General features: G+C 44.8%; 1 protein-coding gene across 1 annotated transcript in view; it reads left to right on the top strand.

The window, feature by feature from the left end:
* Nucleotides 1-1,094: 1,094 nt before the first annotated feature.
* The window catches only part of C2H8orf89 (chromosome 2 C8orf89 homolog), a 30,351-nt gene continuing 18,731 nt past the window's right edge, over nucleotides 1,095-12,714 (top strand). Inside the window, exon 1 of the mRNA XM_015993514.3 lies at nucleotides 1,095-1,437. The gene's annotated coding sequence lies outside the window, so the exon portion shown is untranslated. The remainder of the gene's footprint in view (nucleotides 1,438-12,714) is intronic.

Here is a 12,714-nt window from a genome sequence, read left to right as displayed (position 1 = left end):
AAGGTTTAAGGGAGATTTTTAGATACCCAGCAAAGAGCAGTTGGGGAAAGGCCGAGTTTGTGTGGTGCAGGAGCCAAAAGGACACGTGAAAGAAACATTTGAATCCTGGTATATTGTTTGATCCATATCATCTCTTCTATGTGATTCTCCACTTTGCAACCCCAGAAATGAATTTATAATTGATTTTGAGATGGACTCAGACATGTTTTCTCTTAATTTCTACCCACTAAATTCTTCCTTTAAGTTAATATGCAGCCCAGTCTTCTATATGTCTCATTAGCCTTTTTTTTTTTTTTGGCCAATAATTCTTTTATTTATATAAAGTATACACATACATGTATTTATTGGAGACAGGATCTCATGTATCCTAGACTGGCCTTGAACTCACGATGACCTTGAACTGATCCTCCTCCTGCCTCCACAGGGTTTGGGATTACAGAGCATATGCCACCATGCATAAGTGACACTAAGCACCAAACCCAGAGCCTTGTACGTGCTAAGAAAAGGATCCACCAAAAAGTCTAGATGCCCAGCTCCACTGAGCCTAGTTTCAGAAGAGGGGTTAGCTTTATCTACCTTAGTATTACAGTCCGGGTCTAATTTGAGTTAGCTTTCTTAACCAGAGGACCTGAGGACTGGTATGCTGTGTGTTGAGCAGTGAGGCATTGAAATCTTACTGAGTAGGTGCGGGTGCTAGACTTCCAAGGTAGGGAAAGGACACCCTTTTCACAAAATACTTGAAAGAGTCTAGTTACTCTGAATCTGAAAGATGAGGTTGATATCAGCCGATGTGCCAGCGGCCTAAGAAGCCAAACTCCCCGCTTTATCCAACGGTCCATTCTCTCTCCTACCCTAGGACGAGTGTTAGACTGCAGAGCTCGCCACTCAGCAGTGACCTAGAGGCAGCAACAGTGTCAACGGTCTCCTAACCATCGGGGCATCCACCCTGGCCTGGTACCCTGACGCCATGTCCTTTTCCTGATCTCCTAGCCATCCCAGCATCCACCCTGGCCCGGTACCCTGTCGCTAGGTCCTTTAGCTGCTGTACCCGCCGAGCTCAGTGGGGCGGCCCCAGGCTACCGGCGCCTAGCAACCAACGGCGCACCGGGCAGGCGGGGCCACGGCTGCAAGCGCTCGCTGGCTCCGGCAGGACCGGGCCGTGCCGAGCGGCGGCCGCGCTCCGAGCGTCGCCGGGCTGCCGGCCGCTGAGCATGCTCGCCCGGAGAGTGGTGCCAGTGCGAGCAGGCTGCGGGCCGCCCCGCCCCGCCGCGGCGGACAGCCCCGCGACACCGCTGGCCTGGGCCGAGGGCTCGGGTCCGAGCCAGGCCGCCGCTGGCTCCCACGCTGCCCGCTGCCCCCGCTGGCCGAGCAGCACACTTTGGTGCCTTGGGTCCGGCACCTGAAGAAGCCCATCTCCTCGGTGCAGCTGCGGGGACGGTGAGTTCAGGGAGTCGGGGCTCCAGGCTGGAGGCAGGAAGGGCTCCCACCCTCTACTAGAGAGCCACGTGGGCCACTCCAAAGCTGCTCTCGAGGCACTTCGGCAGGATGGCCTGGGCATGGGGACCTGACCAAGCATGCTCCACTTGTGGGGTAAGATGGCAGGAAGTGAGGAAGAAACCCAGAGTATTTATTATTTATTTATTTTTTCGAGACAGGATTTCTCTGTGTAGCTTTGCTCCTTTCCTGGAACTCACTTGATAGCCCAGGCTGGCCTCGAACTCACAGAGATCCGCCTGGCTCTGCCTCCCGAGTGCTGGGATTAAAGGCGTGCGCCACCACCGCTCGGCTCGGAGTATTCTTAATACTGGACACACCCTTACAGGCTTGCCCTCCACTTCTTCCAGAGCTTAAACCTAAGGTTGGGAGCAGAGATGTGTTCCCTTTCTTGACTTCCGTGTGTCCCCCTTTCTCCCGCATAGTCTCAACTAAATGGACCAGAACTCCAGACGTTGCCAGTCCTGGCTTGTATAATTTCCGATGTGCTCATATTTGTGGGTATATTTTTTATTTTCACTAGAATCTGAAGATACTAGGAAATAATTGTGCTGGGCAGGTAGACTGTTTCATGTACTGGTCATCCACACTGGTTGTCCAGCCTTTTTGAAACCATAGGGACAAATGCAAACAGCTTTGCAAACAAATGGTCTTCGGCCACTGTACTCGGAGAAGCAAAGAAGCCCAGGTCTTGGGTTTTATGCACGTGTGCATGTGTAGTCCATGTTATCAACTGTTAGAATAATGAGCTGTTGGGTTTTCTTCTACTTTAGCCCCACATTGGAACACCAACATATTGCTGGTTGTTTTTGCTGTTTGGTGGGGCCTACCACCCAGCTCCCAATAAATCACACACGGAGACTTCTTCTTAATTATAAATGTCTGGCCTTAGTTTGGTTTAGTTTCTAGCCAGCTTTTCTTTAATTATCCCACCAAACTTTTGCCTCTGGGCTTTTACCTTTCTCTTACTTCTGTAAATCTTACTTTTCACTCTTACTGCATGGCTGACTGGGTGGCTGGCCCCTTGCATCCTCCTTTTTCTTTACCTCCTTTTTTTCTCTTTCCAGATTTCTCCTCATATTTATTCTCTCTGCCTGCCAGCCCTCATTGTCCTTTCTCCTGCCTTGCTATTGGCCATTCAGTTCTTTATTAGACCATCCAGTGTTTTAGGCAGGCAAATTAACACAGCTTCACCGAGTTAAACAAATGCAACATAAAAAAAAGGCAACACATCTTTGCATCATTAAAGCAAATGTTCCACAGCACAAACAAAAGTAACACCTTAAAATGATATTCTACAACATTAATGTTTCATAAGACTTTTGTTGTTGCCTTTTAAAAAGTTATCTGTGGTTTTGAAATTACATTATGGCATATTAGGGCTTCTCGTTGACTCAGCAGAGATATGTGAGCAGGACCCAAAGGTTTCCTTATTTGCTACCACTTCCTTTACTTTTTAATACATTTAGTGTTCTTCTGTCTTCCACCGTTTTAACTTTGGTTTTGGCCATGGATGGTAGAACCTATACAATCCCAGTTGACAATGGTTCCCATTTTTCCCTTTGGCAAACAACACAACTGTGGTGGTATTGTGTTCCTCAAAACGCTGTGCACCCTAATAAACTTATTTGGGGTCTGAGAACAGAACAGCCATAATATTAAACATAGAGATTAGGCAGTGGTAGCACATGCCTTTAATCCTAGCATTCCAGAGGCAGAGATCCATCTGGATCTCTGTGAGTTCAAGGCTACACTGGAAACAGCCAGGCATGGTGACTGACGCCTTTAATCCCAGGAAGTGATGGCAGAAAGGTATTTAAGGTGTGAGGACCAGGAACTAGAGCTGGTTAAGCTTTTAGGCTTTTGAGCAGCACAGTTCAGCTGAGATTCATTCTGGATGAGGACTCAGAGGCTTCCAGTCTGAGGAAACAGGATCAGTTGAGGAATTGGCAAGGTGAGGTTAGCTGTGGCTTGTTCTGCTTCTCTGATCTTCCAGCATTCACCCCAATACCTGGCTCCAGGTTTGTTTCTATTAATAAGACCTTTTAAGATTCGTGCTACAGGGGGCTGGAGAGATGGCTCAGAGGTTAAGAGCACTGACTGCTCTTCCAGAGTTCAATTCCCAGTAACCACATGGTGGCTCACAACCATCTGTAATGAGATCTGGTGCCATATTCTGACCTGTAGTCATATATACTGTATACAAAATAAATAAATACATCTTTAAAAAAAAAAAAAGATTCCTGCTACATACAACAGTGAACATTCTTCTACCGGTCGGGTGGGAACTGGGAAACGGCTCAGCAAGTGAGGGCATTTGCAGTACAACCCTGATGTCCAAACTCACACAGAGGAAAGAGAGGACAACCCCACAGGGCCGTCCTCTGGCCTCCACAGGCATGCTGTGGCATGTGTGACCTCCCCGCTCCCCTCCACATACATGGTGGGGGGAGGGAGTAAAAAACAGAACTACTGAGTCAGATGTACGTACATGAAAATTTTTGACAGAATTTTGCTTTTAAAAAGGTTATGTTGGTTTGCATTTTCGTGTGTGTGTGTGTGTGTGTGTGTGTGTGTGTGTGTGTGTGACAGTATCATGTCATCCAGGCTAGCCTTGAACTCACTATGTAGCTTGAGCTGGTCCTCTTCCTATTACCTCCCAATTATAACTGTACCATCATGCAGAGCTTGGTTTACCTTTGCATCAGCAGGCTGTGGTGAGGGAAAAAATATTTATTATTATTTAAAAATAACTAAAATCATAGTTTCTGTTCGCAGAGTGCTTATTACATGTTACTGCCTGATGCTCAAAGGTGTTTTAGAAATTCAGTCTTTGTCCACTTATGAGAGGCAGGGGCATGACCCTGTGAGTATGTAACTATCAGGAGACAAAGTGGAGACTAAAATCCAGGTTCGCTTTACTCTAACGCTAGGTTTTGTAGGCTTCAAAGCCTTGTTCCAGTGACTCACGCAGCAAGCCCAGCTTTTGGTTAGATTCAGTCAGTGTCTCCTGAGCCTGAGGCAGAAGGCAGAGAGCTGAAGACGGGCATAGGCCCATCCCTAAGAACCCATCCGTCTGCAGCGACTTCTTCCTCAGGCCTAAACCTCAGACCTATTTGGTCCCATCAAGTGGAGCCTTAAAACCTAGGCCTGATATGGGGGGGGGGGGGCATACCAGGGCAATTGGGTAGTTGGAGGCGTACGTATTATGTCTTTCTCCATGCTAACTCCTGTCCACTCAGATATGGCCCCTTGCCTCCGTGATGCTCTGGGTTGTCTGTCTCTCTAGTCACTCCTCCTCCTGAACCTTGTCTGTGTCTTCATACCCCGCATAATCTTAAAAACTATTCTGCTTTTCTTCTCTCTCTCAAATCTCCTTTGCCAACTTTAGTAAAACCTTACTTCTCATCCGTAAATAGATAGTTTTTAACCTTTTGTCTCCAAACCAGTTACCCCCAGTTTCTGCTGCGTGGTTCCGGGTTGTGCATGTCCGCTGGATACCCTTCTGTACTTGTGTTCTGTAAAACAGCGTTTCTCATCACCTGCCAACCTCCACTCCAGCTCAGTCTCTTTGGACTCTGTATTGGTCAGGTTCTCCTGCCCAGTTAACAGCCACAGTCACCTTTATCTCCCTCTTCCGGGTCAGAATGTCAGTATTTGGTCCATTGTCAATTACATTCTCACTGGACTGTTTTAGTAGCTTCCTAGCAGGGTAGCAATGCACACCTGTAATCCCAGGACTGGAGAGGCTGGGTAGGAGGTGTGTGAGCTTTTCTGTAATCCTGGGCAACATAGTAAGGCAGATCTTGTATAAAGAAAAAAGAAAGAAAGAAAGAAAGAAAGAAAGAAAGAAAGAAAGAAAGAAAGAAAGAAAGAAAGAAAGAAAGAAAGAAAGAAAGAGGGAGGGAGGGAGGGAGGGAGGGAGGGAGGGAGGGAGGGAGGGAGGGAGGGAGAGAGAGAGAGAAGGAAAAGGTCAGGCAGTGGTGGCACACACCTTTAATCCCAGCACTCGGAAGGCAAAGCCAGGCGGATCTCTGTGAGTTTAAGGCCAGCCTGATCTACAAAGTGAGATTCAGGACAGGCACCTAAACAACACAGAGAAACCTAGTCTGGAAAAAAGCCAACCCCCCTAAAACCCAAAACAAACAAAAAAAAAAGGAAAGAAAATCACTTGTTTTAGCAATTTCCTAGCTATGATGACATACAGATTCCAATATGCTGTTTACTTTTATAAATAGAAGTTGTTCTTGCTCACATTGTAACAATCCCAAGGCAGCTTTCTTCCAGTTTTTAGAGGAACCCAGGCTCTCCCTTAAGTAGCACTTCACTGTTATCTAAATCCAGCTAGCACACACGTGGTGGCTAAGTTTCAAGAGAGTTGCCATCTATCTGAGCCATGGTAGGAAAGAGTGAGCTGCTGAGGGGTGGAGCTTCTAAGCTAGACCAGCTCAGCTCTGGGGCCAGAATTCCCACTGCTACATAGTTAGAGACTGCAGCCCAAGAAGATGGCTCGATTGTGCCTGTAACTCTGAAACCCCAGGCCAGGCAGAGGTCAGTGGGAAACTTCTCTGTTTAGCAAAGTATCCATTGCTGAAGCAACAGTTGACTCCTGGCGGCAGCGCCCTCTCCAAGTCTCACGTGAAAAGTTACAAGTGATGTAAAGAAATTAACCACAATCAGGAGAGACAGCACATGCAGTTAATGGCGTATTTGTGTACAGCAGCAGCTCCGAGCCCCTCTGGGCCCAGCAACACTCCTGGTGTGCCGAGGAGTTGGCACAGGAGTCAGCGTAAAGAAAGGGTGTCTTGCATCTGCTCCCAGAGCTGCCCTGTGTGCGGCTGCTGGAGCAGTGCAAGGCTTTTCAAAGCGCAAGGGGGCGCTGCAATGGGAGCCATCTTGAGGAGGTCCCAGGAAGCAGCTCCTGAAAAAAAGGAAGGGTGTCTGTCCCCCAGCAGGCTTCTTTCCGAGGAGCTCAAAGTCCAAGAAGAAGTGGGAGGAAGTGCAGACTGGCAGAGTGAACGTCTGTCCTTCCCTGCATGACCACTCCGGGTTTTTTTTTTTTTAACTTCGGGGTGTGTTTGCTTTTTGTGTGTGCTGACTGGTTAACTGGAGGTGTGTGTGTGTGTGTGTGTGTGTGTGTGTGTGTGTGTGTGTGTGTGTGTAATTTCATATAAGTGCAAGCAGTTTTCGTTACCCTTCTCTTCCTCTCCTACTGAAATCGCCTCTCCTCCGTCTCTCTTTCCTCCATCCCTCCAACCCTTCTCTTTCCCTGTCTCCCTTCTTCCCTCTCAAGATGAAGCCTTTCACTTCCACTTTTCCCCTGTTTTTATGTTCTGAATATTAAAATTTTTGCTTTTCTCTCTCTTTTTGTTTTTTAAATAATTTACTTATTTTGTGTACATTGATGTTTTAGTGCCCTAGGACTGGAGTTACAGACAGTGTGAGCTGCCATGTGGATGCTGGGAATTGAACCCGGGTCCTCTGGAAGAACAGTCAATGCTCTTAACTGCTGAGCCATTTCCCCAGCCCCTTCTCTCTCTCTCTCTCTCTCTCTCTCTCTCTCTCTCTCTCTCTCTCTCTCTCTCTCTCTCTCTCTCTCTTTCTCTCTCTCTCTCTCTCTCCAACCTTTTATCATAACAAAATGTAACCGTTATGCTAATCCTTTGGTTTATACTATTTCTCCACTATTTTCCAGTTGCTGTCGTTCTTAGAGTTGTGGGTGCTGTAGTTGGGACTTGGTCATTACTGTATTTTTGTGTCTGGCTCACTGTTATGTGCTGTTACTGTTTTGGTTTTCTCCTTCCCACAATGTTTGGAGAGTGCTGTGTGGATGTTGTGTTTATGCTGCCAAAGGGTCCACACCCAGCCCAGCCGACAGTCAGTACATGTTGCTCTGCACATAACCTTCCCTGGCTCAAACTTAAGCAAATACATAAACTCAAAGAATAGAAGTGATAAAAATCCCAAGCCAGGCTCTAAGTAAGCATGGTGTGTGTGTGTGTGTGTGTGTGTGTGTGTGTGTGTGTGTGTGTGTGTGTGTTATGGAGTTCCTGACCCTTGGGAAAAAACCATAGATTTAATCTAATTATGATTAAAGGATTTATCGATTTCTCCTAGCAGGACAACAGTCTCTGAGATAAATTTAAGATTTACTGTGAGAATGGGGGTGGGGGAAAGATTTTTTTTTTAATTTCAAGATTTATTTATTATGTATACATTGTTCTTCCTGCATATATGCCTGCAGGCCAGAAGAGGGCACCAGATCTCATTACAGATGGTTGTGAGCCACCATGTGGTTGCTGGGAATTGAACTCAGGACCTCTGGAAGAGCAGCCAGTGCTCTTAACTGCTGAGCCATCTCTCTACCCTGGGGAAGGATTTTTTTTTTCCCCCCCGAGATAGGGTCAGGGTTTCTCTGTGTAGTTTTGTGCCTTTCCTGGAACTCACTTTGTACACCAGGCTGGCCTTGAACTCACAGAGATCCACCTGCCTCTGCCTCCCAAGTGCTGGGATTAAAGGCGTGTGCCACCACCGCCCGTCCAGGGAAGGATTTTTAAAGGCAAAACCCACAAGAAGACCTTGAGTATCTGCAGAAGCAAGCTAAGAGTTGTTTTGGGGAAAAAAAAAAAAGGAGTTGTTTTGCTTGGCCAAGATTGGGCACAAGCAGGTTACAGAAGCCAAAAAGCAGTCAGTCACAACATAGCCAGTAGATGGTCCTCACTGTACAGTTCTGAGTGGGTGGTCACTAAGTCAGAGTTCCTGGGAATTTATCTTCCAGGGACTGGAGTCAGAGACAAACAACCAGTGGGTACCAAGACGGATGCCTAGCGTAAGACAGAGGGTTTTTGTTTGTTTGTTTGTTTGTTTGTTTTGTTTTTAAGCTGTCACAGTTGTGCTGAAGACCTGCTCCTCAGTGTTGGCAATGGCAGAGAAAAACTGAAAAGTCTATGGACCCTGCTTCTATAAGGACCACAGCACAGGCTGAACCCACATCCTCAGAACACACATTCTCACCAGGCTAGAGCTGTAACGGAAGGAGGAGGGCCCAGTGTTTACATTCTAGTGTTTACATCTTCTGGATCCACTCCTGTGGAACCTCAGTTCTAAATAGTATGTCCTGTTTGAAAATACACTAGTCCTTAACCAATACATAAGCAGGAAATTATACTATTAAACCCATTAGGAAATATATTCACCACTTCAACATTCTCATGTCATAGGATATCTCACCAAAGGAAATCTCTTCCTAAAAAGGTTACCCCATGAATTGGAAATATATCCATCCAACATGGAAATACAAGAAACGTGAAAAAACAGGCAGGATGACTCCTCTGAAAATTCATAATTCTCTAGAAATTGCCTCCAAAGTTATTGAAATGGATGAAATGCTGGATTAAAAGCCTCCGAATAGCTGGGCGGTGATGGCGCATGCCTTTAATCCCAGCACTCGGGAGGCAGAGGCAGGCGAATCTCTGTGAGTTCGAGGCCAGCCTGGACTACCAAGTGAGTTCCAGGAAAGGCGCAAAAGCTACACAGAGAAACCCTGTCTCGAAAAACCAAAAAAAAAAAAAAAAAAAAGCCTCCGAATAATGACTGTTTAAAAGACCAATGGAGGCTAGAGATAAGGCTCAACAGTAATGGTACTGCTGCCAAGTCTGACAGCATGAGTTTGATTCCTGGAGAGAACTGATCCCTACAAGTCGTCCTCTGATCTCCACACATGTTCCATATGTACACACACACACACACACACACACACACACACATGAATAAATGTAAAAAATTAAAACATCAATGAATTCCAAGTGAAGGGGGGCCTGAACTAATTAAGGAGAATAATATAGGATATGAACAAGAAGTTCAATAAAAATAGATTTTTGAAAAGAAAACAAAATGAAATGAAAAACTGAATAAGGGCTGGAGAAATGGCTCAGAGGTTAATAGCATGTGCTGCTCTTCCAGAGGTCCTGAGTTCAATTCCCAGCACCCACATGGTGCCTCACAACCATCTGTAATGAGATCTGGTGCCCTCTTCTGGCCTGCAGTCATACATGCTGGCAGAAAGCTATATACATAATAAATAAATAAACCTTACAAAAAAAGAAAGAAAAAAAAAAAAGAAAAGCTGAGTAAGTCAAAATTAAAACAACTCAGTGGGAAGCTTCACCAATAGAGGAAATCAAGATGGGAGAATTTGGGGACTTGAAGATAAAGTTCATGAGTTAAATGATTCAAACAGGAATAAAGAAAAAAAATCTGTAGTAATTGAGAAGCTGGAGTAGGAAAATCATGGGCTCGAGGCCTATCTGCCTACAGAGTGAGTTCAAGACCAGCCTGAGCAACTTAACCTTGCCCCCAAATAAAAAGCAGAGGCTGGAGAGATGGCTCAGCACTAAGTGTTCACTGCTCTTCTAGAGGACTCAAGTTACCTTCCCAGAACCTTTGTTGGGTGGCTCACAACTTCCTGTAGTTCCATTTCAGAAGAGAACTATAAAGCATGAACGTACAGGAAAGAATAAATCCCAGTAGAAAAACAGATAAGCAATAAAAAATGAAGACCATCAAACATTAGAAAGAAAAAAATTATAGGAACTAGGACACACTTCTGTATTATAACCTTAAGTGTAAATGGTTTTATTTCTCTAATTAAAAGATACAGACTTCTGGATGGAGAGGTTGCTCAGTGGTTAAGAACACTGGCTGCTCTTCCAGAGGACCCTAGTTAATTCCCAGCACCCATATGGTATCTTACAACTGTGGGAGTCTGTGAGAGTCCAGCTCCAACCTGCTCCCACCTTTTGAAAGGTTCTTGGGTGGAGGAGAGAGGAATTAGAAAATTAGTTAGAAAGACAGACCTAGACAGCAAGGAGAAAGAGACACAAGATAGTTTCAGGAGGGCCCTGAATCAATACCCAGTTACCCAGAGCTTTATGCAAAAGGACTTTTTATAATATGCCAAGGGGAGAGGCAAAAGACCTCCCCCTTGCAAGATCAAAGCACACCGTATAGCCAAGTGTAGACTCTTTCAAACACCTGGTAAACATGCCTGTGACCAAGTCTCCTTACTTAACCCTGCTAGGTAAAGCAAGCTCAGATTCTCTGACCTTTAGTAAGGTCTCACTAGGAAGCCTCTGCGGGTCTCTACACAACCATCTGTAGTGGGATCTGATGCCCTCTTCTGGAATAAAGTCATACATGCAGAAAAAAGAACTAATATTGTTGGAGGGTTTTGCTCTTTTTTTGGGGGCGGGGGCTGCCACCCAGCTTTCAAATAAATCACACACGGAGGCTTATTCTTATTATGAATGCCCAGCCTTAGCTTGGCTTAGTTTCTAGTCAGCTTTTCTTAACTTTAAATTATCCCATCTATCTTTGGCCTCTGGGCTTTTCCTGTTCTTTTCCTTATGTAAATCTGTCACTCTGTGGCTTGCTGGTTGTGTAGCTGGGCAGCTGACCCCTGGTGTCCTTCTTCTCTGGCTGCTAGATCTGTCCTCCCAGATTTCTCCCTCTATATATTCTCTCTGCCTGCCAGCCCCATCTATCCTGTCTCCTGCCTTGCTATTGGCCAGTTCTTCATTAGTCCATCAGGTGTTTTACACAGGCACAGTAACACAGCTTTACAGAGTTAAACAAATGCAATAGGAACAAAAGTAACACACCTTGCCGGGCGGTGGTGGCGCACGCCTTTAATCCCAGCACTCGGGAGGCAGAGGCAGGCAGATCTCTATGAGTTCGAGGCCAGCCTGGACTACCAAGTGAGTCCCAGGAAAGGCACAAAGCTAAACAGAGAAACCCTGTCTCGAAACCCCCCCCCCCCAAAAAGTAACACACCTTAAAATGTTCTACTACACACTCATATACAATAAATAAATAAATAAATATTTTTAAAAAGATATAGATTGGCTAATTAGATTAAAAAACAACTTTCAACTGTTTGTTCTTGTAAGAAACACACCTCACCAGCAAAGACACATATATATACACACACACACACACACACACACACACACACACACACACACACGCTGAAGGAATGGAAAATAATACTCCAAGCAATTGGAATCTGGAAGGAAGCAAAATGAACTGTGTTCATATTTAATAAGCATATTTCAAGGCAAAATTAGAAGAAACAAGACCACTTCATAGTACTACAGGGAAATCATCAGGGGACATAACGAGTGAAAATATATATGCACCAAATGTTGATGTAACCAATTTATAAAACAAAACAAACAGAACACTAGAACTTCACAATCAAACAAAAATTACTGGACATAAAGAGACATGGAGGCCCCAGTATAATTATAGTGAGTGACTTTAATACCCTATTCTTACCAATAGGCTGGTGGCCCAGAAACACCCCATGGGGGGATCACTGGAGGTGATGAACTAATAATGATAGATTATAGAATATTATAAATTATAGATGATAAATGAATGGTGCTAACAGACTCTGAAGCTTCATCCAAAAACTGCAACATACACATTTTTTCACATATTTTATGGAAATTTCCTCAAAAATATATCTCTGAAATAGTTATTTTTAAGCCACAAAGCAAGTCTTAAGAAATTTAAAACATTTGAAATAATTCCTGGCACCTTATCAGATCATAAAGAAATGAAGTTAGGAATCAACAGCAATCTATGCTACAGAAACCACATAAACACATGTGTAGACAATACCTTTCTGGAGAGTGAGCAGGTCATTGAAGACATAAGGAGAAAAATGTAAAAGCTACTAGAATAAAATTTAAAATGTAGACACCTTCTACCGGAGCATGTGAGATGTAGCAAAGGCAGTTCTGAGAAATGTATAGCTTGAGAGCCTACATTAAAAAGACAGAGTTCTCGGGTAACTTGATGATGCATCTCAAGGTCTTAGAAAAACAAGAACAATTCCCAAACCAGTAGAATGAAAGGAGGAATACAGATCCAGAGTTGAACTCAGTGCAATTGAGGCCAGAAGTACAATACAAAGAACCAGGAAGACCAGGGAGCTGGTTCTGTGAGTAGGCTAACAAGACTGATGAACCCTTAGAGAAGCTAACCAAAAGAGAGAAGATATAAACTGATAGAGATGACAAGCAAGATATTATAGTACAGCAGAAATCCAACAGGTTTACCAGGAATTTTTCAATCAACTTAAAATAGAACTACTATAGTATCTACCTTCCATGACCGGCACAGCCCTGGGGTGGACCTTACTGGGGTAACAGTGAG

This window comes from Peromyscus maniculatus, chromosome 2, assembly GCF_049852395.1.
Source record: "Peromyscus maniculatus bairdii isolate BWxNUB_F1_BW_parent chromosome 2, HU_Pman_BW_mat_3.1, whole genome shotgun sequence".
NCBI classification, from domain to species: Eukaryota; Metazoa; Chordata; class Mammalia; order Rodentia; family Cricetidae; genus Peromyscus; species Peromyscus maniculatus.
The sequence above is the reverse complement of the archived record's forward strand: the minus strand, read 5'-3'. Positions and strand labels throughout refer to the sequence as shown.